This window comes from Adiantum capillus-veneris, chromosome 29, assembly GCF_014529385.1.
Source record: "Adiantum capillus-veneris isolate H3 chromosome 29, ASM1452938v2, whole genome shotgun sequence".
NCBI classification, from domain to species: domain Eukaryota; kingdom Viridiplantae; phylum Streptophyta; class Polypodiopsida; order Polypodiales; family Pteridaceae; genus Adiantum; species Adiantum capillus-veneris.
The window spans coordinates 72,236,080-72,263,621 of NC_140959.1; the positions used below are offsets into that span (position 1 = coordinate 72,236,080).

General features: G+C 41.5%; 1 pseudogene; it reads right to left on the minus strand.

Moving 5' to 3' along the window:
• Positions 1 to 2,995: 2,995 nt before the first annotated feature.
• On the minus strand, positions 2,996 to 3,545 carry LOC147419392 (uncharacterized; annotated as a pseudogene).
• Between the last annotated feature and the right edge of the window lie 23,997 nt (positions 3,546 to 27,542).

Sequence of the window (27,542 nt, forward strand, 5' to 3'; positions counted from 1 at the left end):
TCGAGAACCACAGCAAGTTCAAAACTTTGCACAATCTCTGCTTTGGGCACTCGATGAAGCTCCATTTCCTTTACATTGTTACATCTTTACTTTTAAATTGGTCCAATTTCTTCACCACAGATTGAAGCACTTTGGTTGAGGAGAGCTCCCTCCTTTCTGCAGCTTCCTGCTGCTGCATAAACACTGCAAAAGCTTGAAACATTTGCATTGTGACTGGATCAAACCTAACCCCCTGTTGCTCTTGTTGCTCCATAGTTTTAAAGCTTTGATTTTAGACCTTCAATGAAGCTTTTGAACCCTCACCCTAGCCTACTTTGCGTCGGGTTCACCAGAAATGTCGAGAAGTGTTGCGCGCAGTGCCGGGAAGACATCGGGTCTCTAGCTGTGGGAGTTCGAAACTGAGAAAAAAGGCCAAAAGAAAGTAACCAAAATCACTTAAGCGGAAGCTGCTATAAACAAAGGCATGTTCCCTAATCATTGATCCTTGTAGATATGTACAAATCCTTGTGGTTTTTGAAGCTAATACCCAAGCTTGGTGACCAATTTCTGGAGTGGGTTGGGTAGATAAGTAGCTAGAGGGTTCGATCCCCCTCGCATAGCCCTTTCTCACCTACCGCTCCTCCATTGCCATGAGGAGGCATGACCGCGTTTGAACAGGAAGCACTTGATTGCAAAGATTTAAGGCGTTAATTTCTGGAAGCTTCAACAATTGGTAGACGTTTCCCATCTTGAAGACATAATAATTCTACTGATAAGCACTCCTTCCTTTCGCAAGGCATCAGGCAAGCACCATTAATAGCTTGATTCAATGCGTCTCTTGATGTACTCAGTGAGTCGCAATCTACATGGAAGATAACCTTGTAGGCACCTCAAATTGCTATATAGCGAAAGCAAAACTGAAGCCAGTCCGATGCCCCATTTGTGTAGAGGCTTCACACAATGATGCCTCGATTTCTTGCTCAGCAGAAGCAGCCTGCAAGGAGGAGAATCACGACCCCAGATTCCAGTAGTCGATCGGACTCGATCCCCCAATTTTCCACACACCCCCTCGACCCAAATCACCGCAAGCCCGCCCCTATCCTCTGGCTTTTTCTCGAACTCGCCCGACTGTTCTCCTTTCCATTTTCGTCATTTCGTCTCCCTCCTTCCCTCAGATTGACACCGCTTTGTATTTTTTTATTGATCATGACCAAGGAATTCTTGTGTTGCATCTGGAGCAAGGCCTCTAGTTTGCATCTATGCTCTAATAATAAGAGTCTCGAGAGTTTAATCACATAACTCTAGTGAGCATATACTGCAACAATTAATGCATTCCAAGGCACGAGATTCCATATAAGAAAGTCATCAAGAACTTTCCGGCCTTTCAGGAGATCATGGTAATAGGCATTCATATTATTCAAAGCACTTGCAATTATATATATACATTAAAAATCAATTTACCCATCTTTTCCAAGCATGAACGCACAACTACACGACATTCACCCCCTCCACACCTGCACATCCTCCGGTATGTGCCAACCGCGTCGGATCAAGCATTTTCACTATCCTCAGCCTTTGTTTCTTTGATGCCAGTGCAAAGGTTCATGACCTCACATCTAGAAAAACACCATGGTCTTGCATCTGCTCATCAAATTTTAGATCCTCTTCACCATATCCAAGGTCAGCATACTTCAAAATCAAATACAATTCCCTGACCTTGTCTAAAAACTTGCGTAGGATCATGACTTTTGACCAAAATACATCTAGTAGTTGCTCATATGTAATCAGATTGGGCCTGAATTTAACCTCTATAGCTTTTGCCTGGTCGCAAAATGTTAAGTTACTGTAGATTGGCTTAAGAGCCACTGGTGTATCCAGTATTAGTTCTGAGAGCACCATTCAGGCACCCAAAGACAGCCTCATTGGACCAAAAGCTACTCAAAGTGAAAATGGCAGTTCTACCCTCTTCTAATCATGCATCTATGAGTATCATATGATTTCACAAACAGGATCATTAACTCTGTGCAATTTGCCACAGATTTGAAGTGCATCTCAGAAAATTGTCGACCATTTGATCTATTTCTTTTTTGATCAAGATTGAGCACATTCCAATTGCATATACATTCAAGCGAGTTCCCAAAGGAGACGACGAGAAACCATCTTCTATACCTGTACTATCAAGCAGCTCAAATATTGACACAAGCTTTCAAACAACAAGCAAGTGTAAATGCATCAGTGGAATGCCCTCTGTTGAAAGTAACTTAATGGCTTACTCATCATTTCCAAGTTGAGCATACCCTGCAATCAGCCCATCCCAGGCTACTATATCTTGACCTAGCATTTCCTCAAACACTTGTAGTGCTCTTCCGAGCATGCCACATTTACTGTGCATATCTAACAATGTAGTGACAAGAATACTGTCTGCTAAAACCGCTTTCCACACTCTGAGCTTGGATTGCTCGGCCCTTCACTGAGGCTCCTACACTACCACCTGCTCTCAAGATGCAAGCAAAAGTTACAACATTTGGGAAGAGAGCCCCATGTTGCATCTACACAAAACAATCTAGAGCCTCCTTACATTGCCCTTGTTCTTCGTAACCTGCAATTAACGTTGTCCATGAGCAAGCATTACATACTGGAAGTTTGTCAAAGAACTCGCATGCTTTTGAAAGCAAGCCGCACTTAACATACATATTAATCAATCTGCTACTAACATCAATGAGGTCTCCTTTCACCCACTGTTTTCCTTGAATCTCTGCATGCATTTCTTCACCTTGTCTCTAGCCCCTACCATCCCACAAGCTTTCAAGCTGCAGACAAAAGTAGCTACATCAGGATATACACCTTCTTGCACCATTCATTTGAAACACATTAATGCTTCGTTCCCATAGTTTGATGAACTCCCAGTTCAAAACATAATTGCTTAGATTGCATCAATTGTTGAGTGTACTCAAAATGGACATCAAACCACAATTGGAATCCATATCCTCCAATGCATTCCCAAGCACTACTCCATTTACCGATAATCCCTTTCTAGAAATTTCATTGTGAATCTCTTACCTTTCTCGGTTGTTGGTGTACTGCAAGCTTGCCCTTATTTGTAACTTTAAAGACATCGATACAGAAATGTAGGTTTTTCGGACAGGACAACCCATATAGGGATAGCATCAGGAAAAATACCGTCATTTTGCATATGATAAATTGCGAGTAGAGCTGCTTTAAAGAAGTCTACATACCCTTTTCCTACTGAACTTTGACAATGGAAAGCTTTGACTATGGAAAGCTTGCAACAATAAGCCCAGATTTAGTGTTATCCCACCTGAATCAAAAGGTATCAACAATATCTTCTTTACCTTATAACCCACATTCATTCCTCTTGCATCAAAAAGCATATGTAATAACCTGGCATCAACGGACATGCATCCATCTTCACAGTTCAAAAAGTTTATAAACTGCATGTCAATCTCATAAACACATTTTAATGCATAAAAAATATCCTCATGATTCATACCCTCCTGAACCTGGCTTTGTAAGCCATTTTGGCTTGGTGTTGGAATTTTCCACATAGTTTCCAATTGCTTTCGATAATCCTCGACAACTTGCCCATCTTTGTTGTCACATATATTTTGCTTGTCGTTTGCTGTATCCACTTTGTATGGCTCTACATATACAACATCAAGTGCGGGCTTATATATATGACAGTCATCTATTGTAGTGTCAATTGTTGCAAGATTTTGTTCATGAATTCCATGCTCTACTGTAACCTGCACGCTTACACTTACACAATCAAAATTGAATTTGGTTATCAAGAAAACCACCAAAAAAATCATAAAAGTGATGATTTTGGCAAAAAAACAGGATTATTCAATTCTTGTAAATTTTGGCAATCCGCTCATAGACTCCATCATATGGTACGGTAGCATCAATCCTCTCCGAGACATTGGAATAGCTCCTGAAATCATGTGATTGCACCTCAAGATCTTCGTCCAAAATCTGATTCGAATACTCATGTTTGATAACTGCCTGAAAATCATCCCAGCTTTGTCCATGTTTTGCTTGAATCTCTCGAATGCGAACATTGATTTTAGGTATCACAAGTTCTCCAAATGATTCAATCATGCGAAGCTCGGGAATTTGTAGTAATTCCATCTCTTGCACATAAACCTGGAGATAACCCACAATGTCATATCAATCAAAAAAATTCTTTTCATTATACACAAAGCCACATAGATTTATTCATTGCTTCCTCAATCTGCTCCTCTTCAAGTCTTGCTACTTGCTCATGCATACAACTCAAAACTTGTTGAAGCATCTGTATAACCTTCCCTTTAGCTATTGAGTCATTGTCCACCCCATACTCCAGAATTGCTTCAATCTGATCAAAAACATCTTCTCCTATTGTAGTTTTCATCGCTCCCACCCCAGCTCCTTCGCGTCGGGTTCTCCAGAAACGTGTCAAGAAGTGCACAGTGCGACTAGGAAAGCGTCGGGCCTCTAACTGTGAGGATTCGTAGCAAAATCAAGCAAGGCGTAGAGGATTTGAAGCCAAAAACACACTAAAAAAGAACAAAACTCCAGCCATGAAAGCTCCACTTTGAAAAAGAATCAATACTAACTCAAAACTCTTGTGTGTGTGAAGATTAGGTGTAGCCTCGCTCCCAATTGCACAGATGCAGTGCTTGTTCGACATGTTAAAAACACTAAATTTACGCTTCGATTCTTCATCGTGACCATTTCATGGAAGCTTAAGTTATTCATTGCAGAAGCCCAAGTAGTTATTTGAGGAGGGGAAACCCTAATTGGAGGCCTCAGAGCCTCAACCGTGTAGTGGAAGCAGCACGGGACTGCACTATCACCCTGTAGAGGAATGGCTGTATCTCCTTGCTCATGTGCCCAAATGAGGCTCTAAAAATTCCCACAAAACTTTAGCAACAACGCCAGCGTCGTTGATGTGGCATTTTGAGCTATTTTGAGCATTTTTAAGGCTATTTTGACTATTTTTAGGCCATTTTTAGCCATTTTCAGCCCAAAAATGTCACTTTTTGTCCGTAAAAAGCCCAAACGAGCTGGGAAAAATCCTTAAAATTGTGAAAAAATCCCATTGGGATAATATTTCATGTTGAACCTCATTTTCCCACTTGGTAAGCACTTTGGACACATCTTTTACGCCAACGCATGAAACCTGCTATTTTTGGCCGAGATTGCCCGCATTGAACTTTCTAGGCAAAACGAGAGTGCCACTTCGAAACACTTGACATTTGTACATTCCTAAAGAAAATTAGGCATATATTTATGTGTAAAATCATTCCATGGTGCCACATGTAGGGCCTCGCCCGCCCGGCAAGGTATGTACACGACTACAACCGTGACATTCATTTTCGCATATATCACACTATGTACATTGTAGCATTTGGTCCCACATATCGTAAAAATTAAGAGTGAGGTAGATACTTTAATTTCACATTATGAACGTGCCATCACACGACACCTCTGCTACTACCGCATCCTCTTAGTGGATGGTTTTCTTGTCCATCAAAATGTACACTTCTACTCGGGTGAAAGCATGAATAGGTGGAAAGCTATATATGTGATATAATTAAATAGCATAGCATGACAGTGGGGGTGTGGTCACTGGTGCCATATTTCAGACGTCCAAATTTATATTCTAAAAAATGTTTTACTAAGAAATTCAGCCTTCACACACCCGCTTTGTTTCATGAGTAGTTGGCAGTTTCAAACACCGTGCCCCCCAACCCCCCGCCCCTCTCTCTCTCTCTCTCTCTCTCTCTCTCTCTCTCTCTCTCTCTCTCTCTCTCTCTCTCTCTCTCTCTCTCTCTCTCTCGTGCGCGCGCGTGCTCAAGGTCTACTGTGCTTAGAGCTTCTACTGTGCAAGCTTGGCTTCTTCAAGGATGATTGCAGTAACCGTCCTCTTCTCTTCGAGGTATGTCTCTCCCATTGAACATGTACACTCTCTACTGCTTGAGCACACGCGCCCCACCTGGGATCATTTAGCTACATTAAGCTACATTTGGAGCTGCATGAGTGCCACACCTTGATCATTTGCAACAAGAGGCGAGCTCCCGAGGTAATTTTCTAGTCCACAAGCTGCATGCAATCTTGGGGCAAATCCCATAGCACATCACCTTGAATGCCCTGCTTACAAGAGCAAGCCCATGAACTTCTTGTTTCTTTTTAGCAAGGATGATAAGCGAGGGCACACCACGTCTCATGAGTTCATTGGATGATGTGCAGGTATATCACTTGAGACTGCATCATGACACCTTCCTCAAAGCATCCGATTCAAGCAAGCAACAGTCTAGTTAGGAACATTGAACCACCTCTGCATACGAAGTTTTGTCGTCTTGCCAAGAATTTCATATGGAGCGTGGATTTCCATTGGAGGGAGTTGATCCGCGTAGCTAGCCAGGAAACAATGACATCCCTGAGGAGGACTGGGAAGCTGTCTTTATATGCCCAAAGCCTGTTCCGGGTAGCCAGAAGAAAGTGAAGGCATACCATGCTCGGTCGGAGTTCTTACAAAAGCTTGTGTGGAGACATTGGGATGTCTACTAGGAGGGTCCCTTCATGTATGAAGTAGGGACTTAATTTGCAAAGGCCTTTGCGTTGGAAAACTGCAGTGAATCTGGCAAACATCAAATTTCTTGGGCTATCTTTGCAGAGAGGGCAATGAGAGCCTCAGAAGAAAGACACAACTTGCAAAACAAGATCAAGAGGTGGGAAGAGCAAATGAGTGGTGGAGGGAGAGGTTTAGTTAATCTAAGCATCATAGGCAATCATAAGAAGTAAGAGAGAGGCATAGTGAGAGAGAATGAATCATTGATTAGTGTTAATCAAGTCTCATGAGCAAGGAGAAGCTCAAGGACTCCATAGCCACACACCTCAAGAGCTCTCACCAAAGAGTGCTCTCAACAAATGAGCTTGAGACCCCTAATTTCATTTACACACTGCCTTATGTACCTAGGGTAAAAATATAGACGTCCGGTCGCCCAAGGTCTTTAGGGATCATCACTTAATGAATTTGTAACCGAGGCACAGTAAGTGACCTATTCTTTACAACTTGGAACTCCCATTGAGCCCGTAACACATTAGAAATATTGCAATGGCTTGAAATAAATCGGGAAATTACAATACGTGACCATTTTGGGAAAACGTGAAAAATTTGTAACTCCAATCTTTGCTGCTTCTTCATGTTGATCTTCACGTGGGAGCCAATTTGATGAAGCCTTTTCCTCCTGTGGATTTTAAGCAGAGCATTAGCTAGGTGGCACTTAATGGGTTCTACTATTGTGTAGGATGTGGATTCCCATTCGATGCCAGAAGCTTGGATGTATTCTCCCTGCCTTGCACCCATGTGTACCATATGCTATGCTTTGTGCATGTATGTAGGGACTATGGCTATTGTGTTGCACTAGATTGCAACATGTCTATTCCCCCTAGAGCTAAGCATATGATTGGTTTGAAGGTGAAGAGTGAGATGAAAGAATCAAGTGCAGGTAGTCACTGTGTCACTACTATTGCAGGCCCACTTTCCATTGGTAGTTTAAACTCTTGCATTTAATGAAATCATTTGAAGGTACAGACATTGCAGCAGAGACCTGTATACAAGAGTCATTGAGGACAAAAACAGAGAGAGTCTCTACGCAGGCCACTGGTAGGTACCAAAATCAGTACTTATTTGTGTATTTTGGGATACTCCAAGTGAGACTTTGTAACTAGCTTGCTTTGTAGAACAATCATCGCATGCTTTCTCCAACAAGACGATGCATTCCACAAGGAAGAATGGCCTGATTACCCCAGGGATGTAGCCAGGCCTTGAAGCGGAGTCTACCCGCGGGATGCAGCCAGCCCTTGAAGCGGAGTCTGCTGTAGGGGATGCAGTACGTGGAGTAGTTGATGGCAAAGTCTTCTGTAGTCAAATCACCTAGGCAACAACTAACTCCAAGAAGGCTGTTGCGTTCTCCGTTGAGTGCCAAAGCATCACCAAGTGTGGACACTAGAGATGATGCATCAGATGAGGCAGTTGCAGATACAGTGAAAGCAACACCCCCTCCAACGGGGAAGAAGACAACACCAAAGCGCAAGAAATCGACTCCCAAGAACTTAGGTGGAAGTCCCACAATGGATATACCTCTTGATTCATTTAGGAAGAGAAAGAAACCAAATGAAAAGCAATGAGTGTGCTTTTTTTGTAACTTCATGCAATTACAAGATGTCTTTAGAAGGCATGTGCAATCCATTGCACCCCTATTGTATCCATGCTCATTGATGAATCAAGTGTTGGAATTTGTTAGTGACATATCTCATTAATTCTTTGCATCGAGTAGTTGCAAACTATTTGATTTATTTTCTGTACATGTTTAGTAATATGTTTCTACTTTCTCTTGTCGTAGATAATCAAGAAGCTGAAAAAAGAGGAACTTGCATGAGACGCACTCTCTCTTCAGGGTTTCTAGATGAGGGGTCTGTAGGTTCACTGACTCAATCTTATCTTGTGAAGGATCCAAGAAGGGGTGCTACAGCTTCCAGGGGGGTTACAGGCAAAAAAAAGTGTCTTTTGATACAGTTGAGGGGTCTGTAGGCTCACTGGCTCAGTCTTATCCCGTGAAGAATCCAAGAGGGGGTGCTACAGCTTCTAGGGGGGTTACAGGCAAAAAAAAAGAGTCTTTTGATACAGTTGATCCCTGCACACCTACTAGTACTGCTGAATTTGTTCCAAATGTGCCTAATGCAGTTGATGTGCAGCTTGTGCATGATGATGTGCATACAGATGTTGACCGTGCTAAACTTGAAAAGGGTACATTACCCACCCCCACCACAGTTGAATCTGGCACAGATGCCATTGATGATGCTATGGTAGTTGATGCCTGCACAGATGCCATTGCTGATGCTACGCTAGTTGAGGCCTGCACAAATGACATTGTGGATGCTATGGAAGTTGATGCTTGCACAGATTCTGCTGCTGATGGCAATGTTAATGATGGTGGAAGAGAAAGTATTTTTCATGCTGTCATAGATGCCCTTCTTGATGCAGTTGTGGCTATGGGTACAGATGCCACTATTGAATCTGACACAGATGCCATTGATGATGCTACCACAGTTGATGCCTGCATAGATGCCATTGTTGATGCTACGGTAGTTGATGCCTGCACAAATGACATTGTGGATGCTATGGAAGTTGATGCTCGCACAGATGCTGCTGCTGATAGCAATGTTAATGATGGTGGAACAGAAAGTATTGTTCATGGTGTCATAGATGCCCTTCTTGATGCAATTGTGGCTATGGATACAGATGCCACTGTTGAATCTGGCATAGATGCCATTGATGATGCTACCACAGTTGATGCCTGCACAGATGCCATTGTTGATGCTACGGTAGTTGATGCCTGCAAAAATGACATTGTGGATGCTATGGAAGTTGATGCTAGCACAGATGCTGCTGCTGATGGCAATGTTAATGATGGTGGAACAGAAAGTATTGTTCATGCTGTCATGGATGCCCTTCTTGATGCAGTTGTGCCTACGGGTACAGATGCCACTATTGAGGATACCAGAGGCATGGGTGAGGAGGTCCTCATTGAGAGAGAAGCTCGAACATGTGAAGCAGTGGGTGCAAGTGATGTCACAGCTCAAGCCCAGGTGGTATGTCCAAGTGATGCAGCTGATGACATTGTTGATGGAGAGGATGCAAAGGGTACAGATGCCGCTGTTGAAGATATGGGAGGCTTGGGTGAGGAGGACCTCACTAAGAGAGTACCTGGAATAGGATCAGCAATGGGTAACGGTGATGTCGCGGCTTTTGCCGACACAGCTGAGGCATACGACAGAGCAGTTCAATCGGGAGAGGCAATGGGAGAAGTTCTCATGGCTGCTATGGACATGAAAGAGGCAAATACACATAATACAACTGAGGCATGTATAGAGCAAAACAATGAGGCAGGGAAAGGCGTAGAGGTGCCCACTGATAGAGCAGCTCAATCGGGAGAGGCAATGGGAGAACATTTCATGGCTGTTGTGGACACGAAAGAGGCAGTTGCACATGATACAACTGAGTCTTATACAGATCCCACTGTTGGGAATACCAAAGGTAAAAGTCCAGAGGTCCCTATGGGTTGAGCGGCTGCTACAGATACAGATGAGGTAGGTACAAAGAATGCTGATAAAGAGGCCAAAAATGGACATGAATATGAGAGGCAAGAGAGGCCGTGTCTTGTGGTAATGCCAGTACAGATTGTTGCACTGCCTCCTGCGTCTTTTGAGGACAAGAAGAGAAGGACAATTTATGCATCATACTGGATGTGAATGGGCTTCTCATAAGGAGGTATAAGGTCTCCTTCTACAAAGGAATAGCGAGAAGCAATATTCCTGATTGGGCAAGATCAAGGTATCAGGTAGTCACTGTGCCAAATGCTACAGGAAAGATGCAATTGGAATATGTGGTCAGGCCCAATGAATCAATCTTTTTGCATGCACTGCTGCAAAGAGCACAAGTTGTACTATGGAGCTACATGACCCAGGACAATCTAGCACTTGCTTTGCGTGCATGCTTTCCTAGGCTGAACAAACAGCATTTCCTCGATATTATCGGTCAAGAGGGGTGTAGAGAGGCGAGCTTCAATCTAAATGAAGTTCCTGGGATCCCTCCATGTAGAGATACCGCAAAGCCCATATTTTTCAAGTGTTTGAAAGACTTTTGGAAGCACCATCCTAAGTTCAACTCTGATAATACATTGGTGGTGGATGACACACTCTACAAGTGTCTGTTCAACCCTCCCGGGACTTGTGTCTGTCCTACTTCATTTGAATCAGCAGTTATTTGTCAATCCCCAATTTACCTGGTCAGAACATTGTTCCCTTGGTTAGTCAAGTGGACAGTCTCACCCAGCCCTAATGCTTATGCAAAGATGAACCAGTTTGAAAATCCTTCGGACAGTGTGTTTCCTTGTGTCATCAGCCACTATAGAAGTCAACGAGAAGTATGTAAGGAAGGTTGATTATGGTTATGGAATCGTATATACAGCATTTTGTGCACTGAATGTACTTGCGATTACTATACAAAAAATTGACCTGTTCAAAGTTCTCTAAACTTAATTTGAATGATGTAATTTTATTTTGGTGATATGATGTAATTTTATTTGGCTGATATGATGTTGTCATACTCTGATAGAGTCCTGCTACATGGCACACATAATAGCATAGACACGACCATCGGGCTATTATTACACATAGTTATGCTATATAGCACTCATACTGCAAGAAGTACTATGACATAATAGCATAGATAGGGATATTGGCCTCTTATTACACACACTTATGCTATATGGCATACATAGTGCTCTCAATATGTAATATAGCTCTTTCACATACCACACATCATATCATAGACAGGAGCATTGTGCTATGTGATACACACACTTTTACTGTATAGCACACATGTTGCTATCTTACTACAATAGAGTCCTTTTATAGCATAGACAGGGACATTGGGCTATTATTACACACACTTGTACAATATAGCACACATAATAGCCTAGGTAGAGACAATGGACTATCTTGACACATTACTTGGCTACATATCACATATAGTAGCATGTACACAACTCGATAACACCCAATGGGTAGCTATTCATAAGAGTGAGATGATTGTAAGAATGAGACATGTTTACCTGAAATTCATCAAGAAAGTGAATGGGATGCTCTCATAATAATCAATATCTAATTCTCCTAAATGATTTTCTCATATTAAACTCATCATTTAATGTGGGGAAGTGCCAAGGGAAAAAAAGCTAGAATATTGGTTAAGCTAGCAGACCGGCCACAGTAGGGATCCAAAGGAGGGAAAATACGGATCTAAAGGGGGGGCCATCTACAAAAGATCCATGTGCAACAATGGGCTAAAAAGACCCTAAGGTTCAGCCCATTAAGACTTCCAAAATGCTAAGGTTCCAAAATTCAAAGGTTGTGCCCAAAGGGTTAAAGCTTAGGGGGAATTGGATGCTTTGTGTGCTCTCCAAAGTCAATGCACATCCCTACACGGGAGGGGGCGAGCCCTTCTTCTAGGGGATGAGAGAGAAATCCACACACACACACACACACACACACACACACACACACACACACACACACAAGCCCCTTTACACAAAGGGAATTAGGGACACATGTCAGCTCCCTAGCCCAGATGTCCACAAGGTGTGCCCAATTCCTATTGGTTGACCCTTGAAGTGGACCAATGAGAATTAAGCTAGAGTAAATCTAGTTTAAAAACATTTAATAAAAGAAACCAATAAGAATTAAGTCTCCTAGAAGACTATTGGGCAGTCTCCCAAAGGGTCCAATGAGCATTCAGGAGCCCCATGGCTTGCCTGATTCCTATTGGCCAGGAGGCAAAGGGGTCCAATGAGAGTTTAGTTTAATTATTTAATTACCTAAAGCTCTCAGAAAAGGGGAAAGGGGGACACATGTAAGAAGTCTATCACTTATGCTACTTAATTGTGATTGGCTTGACTTGGGGAGGGCCAATGAGGCTGCAGGAAGAGCAAATAGCAAGGGGGCTCGCCCAAGAGAGAGAGGGGGCTGATTTTTGCAAGGCATTATCACACACACACACTCACACAATCTCATGTGTGAAGAAAGAGAAGACTATCTCTTCCCAAGCTTTAATGGAGAACTCATCACCTACTCCAAGCTTGTGAGATAGAAGCCTACATCAACACTCTCTTGGCATGTGGATGCAAATCCAACCAAGAGACAAGCTTCAATGCATGCTCATCTCCTCTACCAAGCTAATTACTAAGCTAAGCTATGCTAATATGAGTGATTATGTGAGGAGATGTACATATTTCTCGTAAGATACTCCTTCTTCCTCTCAATCTACTCTCATATCCTGCTAGCTCTCACCATCTTCGAAGGTGTGTGAGGTCTTGGGTCTGAGAACGGGGATAATTCAAGTTGTTTTTGCTAAATGTTTTGCTTAGTGCATGAAGCTTTCATCTTCATTGCACTAGCTAGTCTTGAAGGAGCACAAAGAATTGTATTGTACAATGTCTCTCTTGATGGGAGAAACCATAATACAAAGCCTTTTGGAGGGGGGACCGGCTCCATGCAAATGTGGTCCTCAAGTGTTGTCAATAGCTTAATTTCTCTCTCTTTTTAAAGTATTATTAATGCTATCTAACTAGGTGTTATGATTTTTTTTTCTCTCTCCATTAAAGCACTCTTGTAATTCTCATTAGGAATCTATTCTAATGAAATTCCCACTATGTTCATGCTAATTTCCGCTACACATAAGATATTAGGCCATTAAATGTTACATTGGTATGAGAGCTCAAGGTTTATCTTTTCTTGCTCAAGAAGGGAGGTCCTTAAGCTAGCTACAAATGGTTGGTATTATTAATTGCTTGTGAGTAAGTAGAATAGGGATTTTTTAGCCTTGCAGTGCGCCTGCCTTTGTGCAGTTAACGGGGCATCACTGTCAAGAGCTATGGTCTTAATAGTGGAGTCCTACGGGGCTTGCCTACGGCTTAACCACTATTGAGCTATTAGAAGCTTGACAGGAGCCGGTGCTGTTTTGGTGTTGAAAGACCCTCTCTTCTATTCTTTGCAATTAATGGTATTCGAGCCCTGGGTACAGTAGCTTGAGTGCTTTTTCTAAAGGGGTAAAGAGGAGTAGCAACTAGGGCTTGAAGTGCCAAAGTACACCTAAAACGTTTACACCTAAAAGTTGTTAGAATGGCTGACAATAGTAAAGAGAGTGAAATTAATGTTGATAACTTTGATTTTGCTCATGAGCAAGCTACTAATGATGCTTCAATGCTTGTTAACTATCTTGTTTCTAGGCTTCAACAAGCCATGGGCAATCCATCTCTCCAAAGTGAAGTGCAACGGCAGCTCCGTGCTCATGGGATTCTTCAAGCTAATCACCATGACGAGAGAACACCTAGGAAGCCTCCTTGTGAGACTCCCAAAAGAGGTCTCTCTCCGATTTGGGAAGAAGAAGAGAATCCTTATGAAGGGCTCAAGAATTTACTTATTGATGATGCATCTCCTTCCCAAAGGAGAACTCAAGAGCCTCCACCGAAGGAACGAGAAAGAAGTGAGTCTCCCGCCACCTCGGCGGAGATGGCTCCACGAAGACGGCGGGCTAAACGCTCTCCATCACCACCAAAGCGGAGAAGACCATCGTATTCTTCTCCTCACCACAATTCAAAGAGGGATGATAAAAAGCAAGAGAAGAAAAAGGCGAGAAAGAGGACACCCTCTTTTCCATCTTCTTCACCCTCTTCCTCTTATGAAAGCTATGGTGAAGACGACAAAGATCAAGACAAGAAAAAGGCGAGAAAGAGGTCACCCTCTTCTCCACCTTCTTCAAATTCTTCACCTTCTGAAGAAAGTGATGGTGCAACCTTTGAACCATCAAAAAGAAGAGGCCATAGGAAATCCCATGCCACATGGAAGAGGTCGTCCAAGCTGAAGAAATTCAAAGAGGGAGGAGAGAGCATCTCTTTCCTTACCTATGATGGTACCTTTGGTGCTACGGACAAAGTCTTGGCCTTTATCCAACAATTCGATACGGCGTTTGGAGATGAGGCTTCACGGAGTCCTCTAAGCTACGCCATGTAGCTATGCACTTTCAAAAGTCCGTCAGACAATGGTGGTCTAGCCTACGATCCAACGGTGAAGCTCCACAAACATGGAAGGCTTTAAGAGCTTCCATTATGAAGCACTTTTTGGCCACCGATGCCAAAGAAAAAGTACTCACCGAATGGCGAAGCTTAAAGCTCTCTCCTAATGAATCCATCCACAAATATGTAGACAACGTTTGGGACTTACAACTCAAAGCCACTGTCTTCAAAAAGTTGGATTTTGGAGAGCAAAAGCAATAGTTTTGTGCGGGCTTAACCGAAGAAATGGCGGAGTATGTCAACTCCCAAAGGCCACGTACCATATCGTCGGTAATACACCATACTATGGTGGCCTCTCGAATCAATTTCCAAACGGGGGTTAAAAGAAATCATAAGCCCCCGGAAAACAAGGGTTCCAATGAGCCTAAGGGGAAGGACAATGTCCAAAAGTCTCCTAAGGGAAACTCCAACAAAGCTAAAGAGAAGGGAGTTTACAAAGGTAAGAACAAACTCTCTCCTGAAGAGCTTGAGCGTTATCACAAGGATAACCGGTGCTTCAAGTGTGGCGAACAAGGGCATGCGTACCTCGCTTGTACCCAAAAGAACAACCACCAAGATCCTCCTAGAGCTTCCTTGGTTGAAATCCAAGAGGAGGAGACTCACCAAACAACTCACAAAGGATCTCCTCTATGCCATGCTTGGGGAAAGGTAAGAGAACATGATGCTTTTATTCTCTTTGACCCTGGTTCTACTCACAATTTTATATCTATAGAGTTGGCCACCAAGCTAGGCATACAATCCTACGAGATGGGAGATGTCCTACCCGCAGACAGTGCCTTCAAGGGGCAAGAAGCTTCAGTCACTCCCTTAATTGGGAAATTGAGGCTTCATGTCCAAGGCTATGTGGACAAATAGGACTTCTTTATCTCTCCTCTCAAGCATGAGGATGTAATCCTAGGGGCACCATGGTTTGACCGCCTTGTTGCCGATGTTAAATTTCCTGAAAGGAGAATCTCCTTTAAGTTCAGGGAAAAAGACATGTATATAGATGCTAAGGAAATGGGTAACACCCTCCCCATTGTACATACACCAGCTTTCAACAATTCAATAAAGAGCTCTATTTCCGTGTACATGATTTTTGTTAAAGATTCTAAAAATGAACCTAATGCTTTAGCAAAAGAAAATAAAATCAACCAAAAGGAATTAGAGTTATCCAATTTTCTCAAGGGGTTTAAAGATGTTTTTATTGACGACATCCCTTGTGAGCTACCTCCTAAACGAGGTAATGATGACCATGCAATTGAACTTCTTCTAGGAAGTTCACCGCCTAACAAACCTCCTTATAGAGTTTCTCAAGCTCAACAAGAGGAGATTATGCAGCAAGTGCATGAGTTAGTTGAGAAGGGCATGGTTAGGCCTAGCTCATCTCCATTTTGCTCACCTGTGCTCATTAGGGCCAAAAACGACTCAAAAAGGGTTGTTTGTTAATCTAAGGATTAAGGAATAGTCCAATAGTTATTTGACACGTATACAAAAGTATGGCACTCTTGTCTCCTCTATTGTGGGTTTTGGTGGTCCTATTTTGATGGAGAACCGCTAAATGTCTTAATCACAAGGCTGAAATTGCTATATTTAGGTGCTTTCGGCGAGAGAGCTCATTAAATTTGCGGCTCAAAGCAATGAAGTCTCGTCTTTTATTCTATTTTATATTTCACAAAAGCGTTGTCAAAAGATACAAAATCTATGTCAGAAGGCTCTCAAAACAAGAGCATTAATGACAAATCACCTACTTTTTTCAAACGTATACCTTTTTCTCTCTCTAGTTTGTGAGAGGTTTTAGTTTCTCTAGTTTCCGTCTATACTTTCTTTCTTCTCTAATCTCTGAGTTTCAATGGCGTCTTTTGCACGTCGCCCTTCACATAACATAACTTCTTGTGACTTTCATAACGTTAGAGAGGATGGTCTTTGGAAGTCCATATCTTTTCGTGTGAATGACTGGGTAACAATGCTTCCTTCATGCAAAGGTGTACACAGAGTGAAGAGAACTAAACGCGATAAAGTAAAAAACCATTGGAAAGGTCGTGTTCTTGCTTTCAAAGTGATCGACAATGGCTGGCTAGCTATGGTTCAACATGTGTACATGGCCAAGGATATGGTGTTAGACTGGGAAGAACATCCCACACTGCATTCTTACTGTAAGTACAAAAAAAAACTATTTGATACAGTGAATTTTTTTGCATTATCCCATTGTTTTTCTCATTTTTTGATTCCATTCCATATATATTTCCTTCAACAGCTGTAGAATGGCAGCCTTTGGAGAGTTTGAGTGGGACGTTCAAAGCAATGCATAAAGGGATTGCAGATGCTATGTATACTGACAAGCTACCTTCCTTTTACAAAACAATGGATTTGTTTGTCTATTTTGCAGAATACAAAGTTCCATCACGAGAAGGTGCATATGGAGAACTACATCAGTTACCTGTTCCCACCATAATTTCACTTGATTGGGAAGCTCCTGATGCATGTACTATATCAAGCTTCAAATCCAAGATCAAAGAAGACATCCTTAAAGCTATGTCTCTGGGCAGCATATCAAGAAGGATTAAAGTTCAATGGTTCTTGCCTATACATGTCTTTGTGGCATGTTTCAAAACAATGGATTTGCAGAGGACAAAGACGATGTGGCTTAATAGAAGACTTTCTATGACTGAACTTGATAATGCTCTTGGAGACGGATGGAGCACCAAAGAAACTTTCCATATTGGTAGCTGGGTTCCTCTCGACTCTGAGGAAAATTGTCCAGAGTTTGAACTAAAGGTCTCAGTACATCCACACACCAAGTATAGAAGCCTGATAGTAACAACAAATTGGAGACTAAATGATGTTAGAGAATGTCTTGAGTTTCTTGATGAAACATCTCCCGAGTATAGATTCAAAGTGGATGAAATTGTGGTGAGCACAAGGATGGAGAATTCAACCTCTTGCATCACATGCCTTCCCCCAAAAAGAGTTGTATTTGAGCCACTTGCAAGGACTTGAAAAAACAAGTTCAATATTGTAATCATTTTGCAAATATATTTATCTTTTCTCTACTTATGTTGTTTTAAACTTACATGACATCATGATACACATTTAAGAATCGACAGTTGGTATTAAGTATTTGAAGTACAAAATTATGAATCACCAAAGGGTATATATATATGTTCATATGGACAAAATGAACAAAAGTGTACATAGATTTTGTGAACTATTCAATCATGAAATTCCACTTTTCTTTTTGCCTGAGAGTATTCTGCATCCTTAGAGACCCTTTTCCTTTTGTGTTCAGAAGGGGGTGAAAGTTCAGGAGTGGGTGGTGGTGGTGACTTGGCAGGGGTTGGTGCTTTGGACCCCTTAGGGCTTGGCACGGGTGACTTGGCAGGGGTTGGTGCTTTGGGCTCCTTAGGACTAGTTGTCTTGGGTGATTTGGCAGCTTTCTTTGACAACATAAATGGTAGCTTGAAAGGTGAACTAGGTGCCTCCTCCTTATTGTTCTTAAGTGTACGACGCTTTTGAACCTTGAATTTCAATGGTGAGTGGAATGGATGGCCCTTTGTATCTGCTCTTTTTTTTGCAGGGCTCTCAGTGGGACTCTTTCCCTTGGCAGTCTTCTTAGTGGGACTCTTCCCCATGGCAAGGATCTTCTTTTTGGTAGGACTCTTCCCCTTGGTAGGGATCTTCTTCTTCGGACTCTTCCCCTTGGCAGGGATCTTCTTCTTGGGACTCTTCCCGTTGGCAGGACTCTTCACCTTGGTAGGACTCTTCTTGTGATCCTTTTTCTTTGTATGGATCTTTGCAGGACTTTTCTTCTTTTGATCCATTTTCTTTACATCTAAACCTTTGGTGGATCTACCTTTATTTGGTGGCAAAGGAGAATCTGGATCATTTGGATTTATTGATCTTTCCAAAACCATAGAAACAACCTTATCTCTCACCCACGTGACCCAAGACTCTGGATAGTCATGCAACTGAAAAAAAAAGACACATCACAGCTTAAGACTGCCACCTCACCGAGACAAAAGTTTTGATATTCATCATGCTTACAAGCCTATCAGATATCTCTTTCACAACCCTCATGAAAGAGAGCTTTGGAATTAGTAAACAAGTAGACTTTTATGCTTTCCTTATTTCTCTTAGGGACTTCACCTGATAATTCAATCTCTTTCCGGCATTGGGCCTCTGACGAGGTTGTGGAGGGGGTGCTTTCTCTGCATCTTTCTCAGCATCACCTATTTCTGGATTGGTTGGGGCTTGGTAGACCTTCCTTGCAGTTTGCTTAGTCCTGGCCATTTGCGTACAAGAACACACCACGCAACAGAGGGGTAGGACACAACCTTCAAGATGTTTTTATCATGCCATGTGTGAAGAGAAGGATAACACGACGCGATAGAAGGCTGACAAAAGCTGTGGAAAGAGTCGTATGTGACCACCGGAACGTGCGAAAAGAATATCACAGAACTGCATGTACGACGTGATAGAGGGCACAACCACACCCTAGAACATTGCCGTATCGTGCCGTATGCGAGGTGAAATCTTTAAGCCGAGAAGCCCCGCATGACGCGATGAGAGCCCCACCAAGCAGTTGCAACATACGCTTATCGCGTCATATGGGAAGCCATGAATATTTGGAGGTAGAGATTACCACAACGCTGTAGAAGGCACACAAACACCTTTGGAAATGGTATAGAGCATCGTATGCGAGGTCAAATTTGTATGCAGTGTCGACCTCCCGCACAAGGCGATGAGGGGTTCACCGAGACTCTGGGACTTGCGCCTATCGCATCGTAAGGGATGCGTAGGAAGCGGTAGAAAGTAGAAAGTGCACCCACATGCCCAATAGTTCCGGTCGCGTTGATGAGAGGAAACTTGGTTTGGCTTAGTGGACGGATGACAAGTGTACGGGTAGTTGAGGACGACACGACGCGAATGTCGACTATAGGAGAAAGCACAAAATGAGCACGTGACAAGTGTTTATATACATAAAGCCGTCCATACGACGACCATTGTATGCATGCCATGTGGCACGTGTGCATGGCTGACACGTGTCCCTAACGGTCATATATCGGATATATATATAGCTTGGTCTCGAATTTTAAAAATGTTCCACGCTCACTTGTCATACGACGTGAGATATTATCTATTTTTGTGTAGTCCTTTCGCCTCGCACAATCTTATCTTTACAAATTGCACATTGGTGGACGCTATCGCTTCTTGTTTGCCTTGTCACGTACGACACGCAGGGAAGAAGTTCCAAAGGTTGGGTCAAACGCCTATCGCGTCGTTTGGTGTTGTTTTACGGTTTTGGTTGGCTTTGTCCCGCACGACGCGCAGGGAAGAAATTCCAAAGGCCAGGTCCAACGTCTATCACGTCGTTTGGTCCGTTTGGTGTTTGTGTGACTTTGTCCCACACGACGCGAAGGGAGGCATTTTCAGAGCTTGGATCAAGCGCCTATCGCGTGGTCCGGTTTTGTTTTGGTGTGGTACATTGGCACTTGCACCTAGCTTCACCTATCGACTTTTCCTCTACTATGATGGAAGGCCGGGAGGAGATTTTGGAGGAGAGTCCAAGTGAAAAACTATTGGTGGTTGTGATGGATGGTGGTGACATGGAGGTGTACACCAAAGCATATGAAATATTCAATCCTGTGTTTGATCTTGCAGCTTTGTTAGACCATTTGAAAGACTTCTTGGCAGAAGAATTCAAAGAGTTTGAAGAAGCAGTTGAAGGCAAGTGTTTGGTTTTAGATGGGAAGGCGTATTGTCATCTAACCGAATATACTACAAACTCAATTGAGAAGAGCAAAGTAACAAGGAGGTTTGGAAGATTTTCTAAGAAGACTTCCTTTGTTTGTCCACCTACCAGTTCTTGTCAATTACATTTGAAACCTTGTAACCTTGTTCCAAAAGAAGTTGCTTTTCTTTTCTTTTTGTTCCTTAAAGTTGACATGCAAGGCAAAGCTGATGAAGTGAAAGATACAGATGAGGCAACAAATAAAAATGTTTCCACAGTTTTGCAGCTTGAGAAAAGTGAAATTCTAGAAGAGGAGGAGGTTGATGTTGCAGCTGAGGAGCAGGAGAGTGCCAATTTTGATGTTGCTCAATTTAGAGCTAGTACTGTCATTAATGAGCGTTGCAACAGATGAGGTAGAGGTATCTGAAGCTTCCCTTACTATTCCAAACCTTCCCTACTTCTTTATCAATGGGAAAGAGTATATTCCTCTCCATCATATCCAGTGTTTGCTTAATATGAGGGAGGACTATTGTATTGCAACCATTTTTGAAGCTTCTGAGGTGGCCAAAGATTTTATTGACACAGAAGAAGAGTTAGTTTCCAAGTTAGTTTTAATTACTCATTGTCTTTTTTTGTAGATTGAACTCCTTGACAAAGACAATTTTCTTGGGAGAGCTAAAGGCTCTAGAGGGAAAGCAATAGAGGGCTCTTCAAGAAGGGATGCCTCCTCTCTCATGCACTACATGCCTACATTGGATAGTGCCACCTTTTGTGCTTTCCACATGCACTATTCTGAAGATCCTGAGTTGCCAATGTTTGCACTGAAGATATTGTCACGGTTTTTAGGGTACACTCCCCTTCAAATCAATGCAAACAAGATTATGCTACTTGAGAGAGCAGCAGCACTTCGAATGTTTGGATATGCTGCAGGATTCAATGCCTCAAGAGCAGGATACTTTCTTTGCTACTCTAGCTATGCAGCAGCAGCTGAGGAGACAAATGTAAACCTTCTTGGGGGCTATAAAAGAAGAAAGTTTTTGAGATATAGGGGTGACATGCCTGGAGATATAAAAAAAATCAAAAACTGATGTAAATTTGACAATTTTTTGCACCAAAATATCTTTTTTGAATTTGGATCTCTTTAGAAAGAAGTACAAAGTTTCAAAGTGAAGCATTAATCTCAGATCTGTGGTTGAGCAGCATGGTTGTTTGATCTCATCCGTTGTAATTGCCTCCTATAGAACCAATTGAATAATTCCTTTAGTGCATTGCTCCTTCTTTGTCCACCTCCCTTTCTCGTACATTTGAAAAAAGAAGTCCTCGCTTGATAGTGAGATTTTTCCATTCCTTGAGTATTCCATGTTGCAAGGGGTCCTTGTTTTGCAAAATATGGTCCATGCAGGTACAGAATATGCTAAAAATAAAAAAAAGTTAGTTGAACTCAATAGGATGCAAAGTACAATACTATCCAGACTTTAGAAAGTAATTGAATACTCACCAAGTAATATGTGATGTCTTTTGCTCCCCAAGCATCTGTAATAGCAGTTATTAAAAGCTTTATTGTCTTTTTAAAGTCATCTGCATAAGTAACAGAGCTAACTTGTTGTCTCAAAACTTTCAAAAAACTGTCGAGCTTCTTCCACACTTCCATGCGTTTGTTGGCTACATCTGGTCTACTTTTGACATTGGTTGTTATAACACAAAGATCCTTCCAGTAGTTCCACATAGCATCAACTTGTTTGTTGTCATGGTTACTCAAAAATATTCTGGCTTTTGCTCCACCCATTGAAACATCTTGCAAAACATCACCGGTTCCTTTTGAAAGAGTGGGATCTTTTTTTAGATGCACTTGACCACCATGAAAACCCATTTGAGAGAGCAAAGCCTCACATTTTTATATGCACTCGTCTGCAAGTTTAGTTGGCTTAATAGAATATGCATAGTCAAGATGGAGTCGAAGCAATTTGTCCAAGATTCTAATCTCTGCATGCATTGTGCATATATGTACGTTTTTAAAATCTATTGTTAGAATTGGATCCCAAATCATAGAAGACGATGGGTAGTCGATGACGTTAACACTATTCCTCGATGGTGCTTTTCCAACCTCGTGTTCTGCAAGCCATCCTTTTGTTCCAGTGCTTGCCATGCAATATAGAGATGGATACTTGGTATTGGCACCTCCACATACACCAAACATGCACTTTAATGCTTTTAGGTCGGCACTCAAGTGCCATTCTACAAAAAAGTCACCCATGCCATCTACACAGAGTTTTTCACTTGCATTTTGGTCCTGTATAACAGAAGGGATATCGGTCTGCAAAAACAGCCATTTCAATGTATCGTGATTTTCTACTGGTATTTGAGCTGCTCCAATCCACCAAAGTTCCATTTCTGATTGAGTTTTGTTGTATGGGGAATCAAGCTTACCCTGGCTATAGTCCAATGCTCTATTCATAAGGGATATGGATACTCTTTCCATTTTTTAACATTTTTGAATTTGAGCTTCATTCAATTTCAGAACAAATATAGGTTTTCCTTCACAATCTACTTCTTGCATATTATAGTATCTCACCATAGCAGATTGAACATTTTTTATACTCATCCAAATGTTATTAAAAACATTATACTCAAAAGAAGATTTTTTTTTCTGTTTTACATATGGCATCGTTCCTTCTATATGATAGTACTCTCCAAAATATTCGGGTATTTCTTCGTTTAATAGAGTCCTAACTTTCCCAACATTATCAGGCCTAGGCAACCCAAAAGCTTTAATCTTGTAATACTTTAAAACCTGAAACCAGGTTTTAGAGATGGCCCTGTAACCCCTTCTACTCACCCCCACTGTGTCACAAACTTCTTGCATTTGAGAAGGTTGGACCAGTAAACCCATATCTTTCAGTAAACTTTGAAATACCAATTTTTCCTGAGTTTGATTTTCAGGAAGTTTCAAAAGTTTAAGAATATCACTTTTGTTCATTACCTCATTCAAAAATCTCACCCTTTCTTGACCATTGGACATATCAAATCCTAAAAGACTAGTCACATGTTCTCTAGTAATCTTTAATCTTTTTTTTCTTTGTCCAGAACCTTCTGTTAAGTTTACTACATCTCTCATTCGTTTTACTCGTGCTCTTAATCCTATTGGAGTTTCTTTTAAAGTCCGAAGTTGGTGATTTTCTTGTGTTAGAGATGCTATTTGGTTTTCAAGTTCTAAAATTCTTACTGCATTTGAAGACAAAACAGTTTTGAGATATTGAATGTAATGTATATGATCAATGTGTAAATGAGATAACCTAGAACTATATCCTAGCAAGCCATCAACCCCATCACCAACAAATCTCATCAAATCATGAGGAGTGTTAAAAGATGGATACCTTCCAGTGCTAGGATCCGGTGGATACAAGCTCCCATCTGTCCATATATCAATGTGTTTCTTTCCCTCGTTGCAAAGTTGTTGTGCTTCATTTGCAGTTGTAACTAGACTTTGATAGACACTCCGCGTAGTAGCATATTCCTGGCTTAGCTTAATGTTCAAGTGAAACTTGCGGTTATCACTAGTGGAAGATGAATAGTCATTGTAAGTAATGAAGGAGCAGAAAGTATAATGAAAATAATGTAGCAGCAGAGAAGAAAGTGCATCAGAGAAGAAGAGAAAAAGGTCGCGAAAGGTGAGAGAAAAAAGAGAGATTCAAAAGCGGAAACAACTATTTGCCTCCAAGTGAAGTAAATGAAAACAAATTTCGAGGTGAGACACAAAGGAATGTGAAGAAAACGATATCTTTTTTAATATTTAGAGATATGTACCTAGATACGCTTTAGATTGCGTAGATATGCTTTAAATGACCAAAACAGACAAATTTGAAGCCGTTTTGACCACAAACGGCTCTGCTAATTAGTAATTTAACCACTTCCTTACACAGCCCTTTTTGAGTCGTTTTTAGCCCTAATGATTAGTGCAAAAGAAAGATGGCACATATCATATGTGTGTCAACTATAGAGCACTAAATAGGATCACTATCAAGAATAGGTTTCCCGTTCCACGGGTAGAAGACCTATTTGATAAGCTACAAGGATCGACCTACTTCAGTAGGATTGACCTAAAAAGTGGCTATCATCAAATAAGGATAATTGATCAAGACATTGTAAAGACCGCATTTCGTACTACATTTGGTCTTTACGAATACATTGTCATGCCTTTTGGCTTGACCAATGCACCAGCCACATTCAACCGCTTGATGGAGAAGCTGTTCAGGCCTCATCGAACCTTCACTGGAGTGTTCTTTGATGATATTATCATCTACTCTAATTCATTGGAGGAACACAAGCAACATCTCCAGGTATTATTTCAAGTTTTAAGAGAGAATAAACTTTATGTTAATCGAAAGAAAAGTGAATTTTTCTTGCAAGAGATTCAGTATTTAGGTCACATTATCTCTCAAGATGGCATCCAAATGGATCCATCTAAGTTAGAGGTAATATAAGGATGGCCTAAACCAAGAAATCTTCATGAACTAAGAAGCTTTATAGGTATGTGTGCATACTATAGACGCTTCATAGAAAAGTTCTCACAAATTGCGGGACCATTAGATGACCTAACAAAGAAAAGCGTTAGGTATACATGGTCTGCTAAAGAGAACAATGCTTTCAAAAATCTTAAAGAAAAGCTTATGTCTCAACTTGTGCTTACACTACCGGATCTCTCAAAACCATTTGAGGTCCAATGTGATGCTTGTGGCGATTGCCTTGGAGCTGTTTTGCTCCAAGAAGGGCACGCCATAGGCTATGAGAGTCGAAGGCTCGACCCTATTGAGCAAGCTATAGGCATATACGAAAAGGAACTCTTTGCAGTTCTACATGTCTTAGACTCATGGAAGCACTATTTATTGGGGACTCCTTTCATTCTGCGAACGGATCACCAAAGTCTTAAGTACTTCATGACGCAGACCAAGCTCTCCGACAAAAAAATGAGGTGGGCAAATTTCCTTTCGCAATTTCATTTTCATATTGCTCACATTGCTGGCAAGCATAATCAAGTAGCTGATGCACTCTCAAGATGGCCGAGAGTGAATGCAGTTTCCCTAGCAACTCACAATAATCTATCTTCTATGATAGATGAGTACGCTATTGATCCCGATTTTAGAGATGTGATTTCAGCCCTTGCATTAGGGAAGAAAGAAGAACCATTTACTTTACAAGATGGTTATCTTCTCTATGGCAATAGACTATGCGTTACTAACTCACTATGTGAAAAAGTAATGTATGAATCTCATGCTCCACCTTATGCGGGGAATAGAGGGATTCAGTCTACCTTAAAGGGAATTGAAACATATTTCTATTGTCCTACCATGAAAGTGAACATACAAGAGTATGTTTCCAAATGTGTGGTATGCCAAAAGACAAAATTTGATAGAGGGAAGAAACTTGGATTGCTTCAACTCTTGCCAATCCCTAATTCACCATGGGAGAGCATATCCATGGATTTTATCTTTGGATTACCTAAGTCTATCCATGGGAATACGGGAATATGGACGATAGTAGACAGGTTCAGTAAAGAAGCTCATTTTATACCTGTCAAAAAGACTATCAAAGCCCATCAAATGGCAACCCTCTTCATTTCACAAATTTTCAAGTACCATGGCTTGCCAATGTCCATAGTGTCGGATAGAGATCCTAGAATGACCAGTAACTTGTGGAAGGGTCTCTTTGAGAATTTAGGGACAAGGCTAAATTTCTCTTCGGCCTATCATCCACAAACGGATGACCAAAAGCCTATGTAACGGAAGTAGATCAAAGATCCCAATGGGAGAAGTACTTACCCTTAGTGGAGTATGCTTACAATAACGTTGTACATACTTCCACGGGAAAAGCACCTTTCGAGGTAATTGAGGGAAGATCAAAAAGTCCATTGCTACTTAAGTTACATGGGAAGATCTTCGCTACAGATGAGTATAGCCAAGACCTACAAGAATATTTTCAAAAGATTAAGGATGCTATCTCTATCTCACAGCAAAGGCAAAAAGCTGCTGCTGACAAGCACAGAAGAGACCAAGTCTTTAAATAAAACGATTGGGTCTTGTTAAAGTTTCCCAAGGCTCTATTAAGGCACACGATGGGCAAGAATCCTACGGGCCACCAAAAGAACTATGCTAAACTAGCAAAAAGGTACTATGGTCCCTTCCAGATTCTTAAGCCAATCAATGAGATGGCCTATCAACTCAAGTTGCCCAATCATTGGCTCATACACAATGCTTTCCATGTGAGCCTATTAAAGCCTTACAAAGGAGAGCCACCTCAAGAACCAACTATTGAAGACCCACCGGAGATCGAGGACCAAGAGGAGGTGCTACAGCCCGAGTCCATTCTCCAACATGAAGACAAGGTACTAAGAGGCGGTAAGACTATCCGACGATATCTTATTAAGTTTAAGAATTATCCTTTTGAAGATGCTAGATGGATGCAAGGCATACAATTAAAGGATAACCTAAAACCTTGTCAATGCTTACAATGCTTCCCAAGAGTAAGCAAATGTACAAAATGTTAAAAAATGAGCAAAGTTTTTTTCTTATAAGACTCTCTTTTTCTTTATTTGTGCACAAAAATGAAGTAGTATGCATGCTTAGATCAATTTTGTGGAGACGACGTCTCCCAAATACCAAGTAGAGCTTGTCACTCTACTATGGAAGACTGATAGGAGTGATGTACAGACATGCTTGCGGAAGCCTCAGGCTCTCAAGCGCCAAATGGACTAGTCATCCATTATGGAATGATGTCGTAGGGTAACATAGGGATCCTCTACCCCCTAAGAAAAGGACTCATGAATATGCTTTATCTTCTCTACACCATAGTCGAGGACGACTATGATTTCAAGAGAGAGGTAATGTCATAATAATCAATATCTAATTCTCCTAAATGATTTTCTCATATTAATTAAACTGATCATTTAATGTGGGGAAGTGCCATGGGAGAAAAGGCTAGAATATTGGTTAAGCTAGCAGACCGGCCACAGTAGGGATCCAAAGGAGGGAAAATAGGGATCTAAAGGGGGGGCCATCTGCAAAAGATCCATGTGCAACAATGGGCTAAAAAGACCCTAAGGTTCAGCCCATTAAGACTTCCAAAATGCTAAGGTTCCAAAATTCAAAGGTTGTGCCCAA